A 6,725-nucleotide genomic window follows, 5' to 3' on the forward strand; every position below is an offset into this window, starting at 1 on the left:
ACTCTTCAACCAATCATCTACCATATTAATGTCATTTAGAATTTCATTTTTCCATCTTAAATGCAAAAATTATTAATTATGTTTAAATAGCCAATTACATTTAATAGGTCTTTTTATCATTTTCTGAGCTCACAGTTGTTTTCTGGATTCCATGCCCCCACTCTCCATCCAGTGTTATTGTCACATTGATAATTTAGAAAGACTGTGTCAGTGGTGAACTCTTTTTCCCACATATGTTTGACTCTCTTTTTTTTACTTTTACCTCACCTTATTTTCATACTAGTTTTGCCACTTGGCAGGTATGTTTCTTCAGCACTTTGAAGATAGTATCCTATTGTCTGTGGATGCTGAGGAAAAGTTTGTTGCCTGTTTCAAAGTATTTCCTTTCAATATAATTTGCCTTTTTCTTTTTCTTTTGTAGCTTTAATAATTTTATTTTTTCTTGATGTTCTTCAGTTTCACTATGATAACCATCTTGCTTTGAATTTATTTATCTTGCTTGATATTCATAGCATAGTTTGTTATGAGAACTCATTTCTTTTTTCGGTTAAAAATGAAAACATATTCTTCAAATGTAATTTTCCTTCACTCCCGTCTTCTGGAACTTCTGTCAGACATGCATGAGAGCTGCTATACATATGTCTCAACTTCTCTTTCATGTATCTTCTCTCTTTATCCCTCTGAGCAAACTCTTCAGTTCCATCTTTGTTTGCTAATTCTCTCTTTGATTAGGTCCAGTCTATTTTTAGAGTCTCTCAGTTTTCTATCTTTTATTTTCATAATTTTAAAGTGTTTTTTCTTCATATCCATTTAACTTTTTTAATTTCACCTTCACCTTTTATATTTTATTCTTTTGTAACTCTGATTCTTTCATTTAACTCTTTGAGCATTCTACATATATTTATTATGTTAAAGCTTTTATCCAACTGATATAATTCTATTTTAATCTGAGGTCAATCCACGTTTTACTGTTGATTTTGTTGGATACTAAGATTATATTTCTTCACATCGTATAGAAATTTGGTCATATTTCTGAAGTTAAATTTCCTTATGTATGGTAAAATTTTGGTTTGTAAGCTCATTTTGAATGCAAAGTTTTAGGGTTTTGTTTTGGTTTTTGTTTTTTTTTCCTCCATCTCTCGTTTTAGCTACTTACTTGCTTTGTATATTACATTTTATCTAGAATTTCTCTATGTTTGAAATGGTTGGGATAGGGAAATAGGTCCTAACCAGTTAGCTCTGTCAAATGTCATCTCTTTATGTATATTAATATTAATATAAATATAAATTCCTCCAAATTTCACTGAGATTCTGTTCAGACAGAATCTGTGTTAAAATTTTAAATTAATTTGGGAAGAATTGATATCCTGTTTAGACTTCCCAACTAGAAACATGGACTGTGTGAATTTCCACTTTATCAGGTTCTCTTTTCTATTTCCTAGTAAACTTTCATACGTTAATGCCTTTTGGAGTAGTTAAATCCATATCACTCAAAACAGAGTTCTTCATCAATATTACTAATTTAAAATCCCTTGAATGTAGCCAGGATACAAGAACGTTCAGACTTGATGTGATACTTCTCCTTAGTCCCTACAAGCTCTCCTCTATGAATTAATGCCACTTTTTATTTGTTTCTTGCCATCAAAGGATTCCATGGGCAGTACTTCAGGCTTTGCAAGGGCATGAGTGCATTTCTCTCCCTAGGATTGCTGGCTACTTTGATCATTTAGACCTACAGCTTCTTGGACTAGTTTCCTCCAGTCATCTGTTTCCTTTTTTAAGGACAACGTCAAGGCCCAAAGCCAAAAACACGTGGCCATCAGCCAAGAACAGAATTGGTCCATAGGGTAAAGCAGCAGCAGTTGTTGATGGAAGGCATGTGTGGGTGTGTGTTTATGTGTATGTGTGTATGCTAGGGACACCTGTTTATAAATCTTTGGAGAAAGGAGTCTTATAATTGTCCAGCTCTACTTCCTTTACTTAGCATTTTGTTGATTATAAAGTATTTGTTCTAAATGCAAATTTTCTAGCTGGGTGGGAGGGTCGATAGCAATCTAATAAATAAATATGCCCTAATGTTCATATTTAATTCATTTAAATTTGACTATGTGCTTATTTAGCAATGGAAACTTTCAAATGTTTTTGGGTACCAGCATGTTATATGTTTGAACCTAATTAGCTCCTTTCATTCCAATTTATTTATGTCTGCTATCTTCAAAAGAAATGTCACTTGGCCTAGCACTCATCAAGGAAAAATAGACTTAAAATATAAATTATCTGGGGTGCCTGGGTGGCTCAGTCAGTTAAGCATCTGACTCTTGGTTTTGGCTCAGGTCATGATCTCACAGTTAGTGAGATCAAGCCTGGGGTCAGACTTTGCTCTGACAGCATGGAGCCTGCTTGGGATTCTCTCTTTCCCTCTCTCTCTGCTCCTCCCCCAACTCATGTTGTCTCTCTCTCCTTCTCTCAAAATAAATAAATAAACTTTATATATATATATGTATATATATATGTGTATATATATGTGTGTGTGTGTATATATATATATATATATATATACGTATATATATATTCTGAGAAAAAAATGTTTACAAGATGGAATAATTTCTGAACTAAGTCTTGAAATGACAGATAATATGTACCTATATGTGATATATTTTCTTACAAAATAAAGAACCTAAAGTTTAAACCTAATCAAAATTTCAAGATCTACAAAATTCCTGATGACAGCAAGAATCAAACCAAAATAAAACAAAACAAAATCTCATTAGACGGGAAAGACAAAGCCAAATTGTCTTGAGATGAAATGTGTGTTACATGGGTCATCTGTTTTGGAGCCACAAAATCTATTTGCCACAAGATAAAATAGTTTCAATCAAGCATTTTTAATTAAACTAGTTTACTACAGTACCCCATTACGCTAATTAAACAGCTAAATACAGTATTTATAGACATTTCTTAAGAATTTAAAACAAAATCCCAAAACCCAATAGATCAAAGTAAGTTATTATAACAAGGAACTCCAAAATGTTGGTTGTTTTTTGCTGCTTACACTGTGCAACACTTCAAGGGGCATGAGAAGACAAACCAAAGAGACTCAGAACATTCCTTTGGCTGAATTATGTCCTTGTAGTTTGCCACAAATCATTCAATTAAAGCAAAAAGCCTTGAAGGATTACAATAATAATCTGAATCTTTGACTCTGTTTATACTAGTACTCCAAAGTAATGAGCGCTGTCTTATGAAAATCATTGACATAGGTAGCAATAAATATGCTATTATTTTGGGAGTTTTTTTTTTAATTTTTTTTAATGTTTATTTATTTTTGACAGAGAGACAGAGCATGAGTGGGGGAGGGGCAGAGAGAGAGGGAGACAGAATCTGAAGCAGGCTTCAGGCTCTGAGCGGTCAGCACAGAGCCTGACGCAGGGCTCAAACTCACAGACTGCGAGATCATGACCTGAGCCGAAGTCAGACGCTCAACCTACTGAGCCACCCAGGCGCCACAATTTTGGGAGTTTTTGAGACAAGACTTTAATAATCAATCACAGAAAGTTCCTAGTTCAGAAACCAGCTTTGCAAGAATAAAAAGATTCACTCAAAAATATGTCTTAAGTATATCTTTCATTCTCAAAGACTCAAAACTATGTGACTCCATAGCTATTTCTCTTGTTTCTGCAATGTTCCTTCAACATTCCTTCTGAGGATTTAAATGGATTTAATTTTTACTGGAATGAAATCTAATAAAACCGTTCCTCATTGCAGAATGTCAGCGATTGGAATAGTGACCGTTAACACAAGCTTTCAGCTTTTCATCCAACTATTTATTACTAAAGGATTTGATGGTAACATCTTTTCAAGTCACCTCTTTCATCCTTAAAGACCAACTTTCATCATTTCAGCTGTCATTCTAGCATCTCACCCAGCCCTTTCTCATTCCTAAGCATAGCATCCCAGTTAATCATAAGCATGACACAAAAGAGAAGTAACTGTAGGTTCTGCAGATTCGAAAGCATACCAAGTTATGGATTTCTTGAGAAGACAATTTGAGTTATTGACTTTCAGAATTGTTAACAAACATCGATCCAAACTCTCACATCCTCTGTAATATCCCCCACAAATCGTATCATCTAGATAAAAGTCTAATTCCAAAGAATTCATCATCTTTCATGACAGACCATTTTGCTTTGAATAGTACTAACATGTATTATAAATGACTTTAATTCCATAAATTTAGATCTGCTTTCCCATAATGTCCACTGATGGGGACTCCTGAGTCTATATAAAGAAAGTCTATTCCACCTTCTAGAAGACAGCACTTAACTTTTTTGAACATAACTATGCTACCTACCATTTCCATGTTGTCTTTCTCCTTCCATATTAAACATTGACACATTCTTCAATTTCATTCCCTCACCCTTTCTTATGTAGATGTACTCAACTTGCCTATAACCATCTTTAAAAATGTGGCTTCCAGAACGAAAGAATATTCAGACATAGTCTGATCAATGACAGCTGAAAGAGGGCGGCCTCCTATAAATCCTCTTCTTGTCATTTTGCTCATTAATAAAATGGGATTTCCTTTCGGGGGAGTGATATCAAATTGTTGTTTTATGTTGAATTTACAGTTAATTCAACTCCCTGGGCTTTTTTATCTGATATGTTGTCAGTACAATCTCTTTAATCCAATATTTATCTTTTTGACCCTATATGAAGAAATTTTCATTTTCTTTTGTTTTAAAAATAAACTATTAAAAAGGAACTGGGAAAATGCTTAAATACCCACAATTTCACCAATCTAAGCATGTCAAGTCAACTCTTTAAACTTTTCCCTAAGTTTTCCTATATGTTTAATAATTACATCATAGAAGCCATCTTGTATTATTTCATTTTACATTTTTATATTGTGTACATTAAGTATATTTTCATATTTCTATGTGGATTCCACAATTTTCATCTTTTTAAAATCTTCTGCCAAATTTTTCATCAGGTTGATGTACCACAGTTTCACTAAGCATTTCAAACTTTTATTATAAATAATCCTATTTATTTCCTTAGAATAAACTCCCAGAATTATAAGGTTGGATGAATCCCTCTCTGAATCTACAGTACTATTGCCAAACTATTTCCAAAATAGGAGTTTTTTATGCTAGTTTTCCCTAACTCTCCAGGAATGAGTATTTAAGGATATCTTTGTTCCCCTAAGATTACTGGATGAATATTCTGTATATTGAGTTTAACTTCTTAATATTGGAAAATAAAGTGATTATTGTCCTTTGCTACTTTATGCCAAATTCCCTAGCAATACTATGTAAGTGTCTGTCTGTTATAACCTGGCCTCAGATGACCTTTCCTGGGTCATTTCCTCCTAGCCAGGCAGGATTAATATCCTGACCTGCTTGTTCCAATAGGCTTTTGTACACGCATCATGGGCAAGAGCGTTTCAGTAAGCATGAGTAAGATACACAATTCGTCACACTGTTTCATAATCATTGTGTACATGTTTGTCTCTCACCTAGACTGTAAGGAAGGCTTTCAAGGAAGTATTGAGGTCTTCATTTTTCTATCACGAGTACCTACAAGTGTACCTAACATGAAGAGTTAGTATTTTACGACAGAATAGAGGAACATCCCATTCAATCTTGTCTATAATAGCATTATCATTATAATGGTATCTTGTTATCTTTTTAAGATGTGTTTCATTGGTTATTACTAATGTTGAGTATTTTTCCATGCTTATTCAATCACCCGTTGTGTGATTGTCTATGCTCTGTGTCCATTTATATGCTTAGATGTGTCTTTGCATTTCTCTCGCCAATATGAATGTTAATTTAATTTATCTTCATTTAGCAAATAGTTATATAGCACTGATTATTTGCCAGGTATTGCTCTAAGTGCTTTACAAATATTAGCTCATTTAATCCTTGCAAAAACCATTTGAGATAGCTGTTGTCAGAGGCTCAGAGAAATTAAGTAGCTTGTCCACTACTAAGTGGGAGAGCCAGGATATGATTCTAGGGACTTCAGAGTAAGAAATACTCCAAGTGGGCCCCCGGCATCCTCATACCCACTGACTTCTTCCCTCCCTCTCCTCACATGCAATCCAGATTGTGGAAATTTACCTTATTTACAAAATGCAATTCACTTTCCCTTCTAGGACTAAGATTCACTTATCTATAGGACTAACTTTGTCCACAGCTCTTCCAGCCTTCATTGCTGGGGACTATGCCACTCCTTCAACCAGAAATCCTGCTCATCTCATTCAGGCCACCTGGATGCTACTAGTCAGACTGTACCCTCTACTGAGACACTCCCACTGCCTTGCCCCAACTATAAGACAAAATACTAAGTGACAATAAAATGTTTTCTCTGATCCTGAACTGACCTCACCTTTTGTGTGTCACAGTCTTAAGCTGTTGTTTGCACCTGCAGAGACTATGGTGTCCCTTAGTGTGTAAATGCAGCCCCCGATCCTCCAAGGCACAACACAGGTAGACACAAGATTACACTTCCAGCTTTAACATCCTCTGCCACTTCTTGGCATAGCTCCTATTGGTCACTGCCCCATGTAGAGACGCCAGCCTGCCTTGCTGCATTGAGAGAATCTATTGGTCTTTTTCTTCATGTTCCATTCTCTTATTTCAAATTTTAGAAAGTTGTCAAAGCTTGGGGGCGCCTGGATGGCTCAGTCAGTTAAGCATCTGAACCTTGATTTTGGCTGGAGT

This window comes from Acinonyx jubatus, chromosome B2, assembly GCF_027475565.1.
Source record: "Acinonyx jubatus isolate Ajub_Pintada_27869175 chromosome B2, VMU_Ajub_asm_v1.0, whole genome shotgun sequence".
Classification (NCBI taxonomy): domain Eukaryota; kingdom Metazoa; phylum Chordata; class Mammalia; order Carnivora; family Felidae; genus Acinonyx; species Acinonyx jubatus.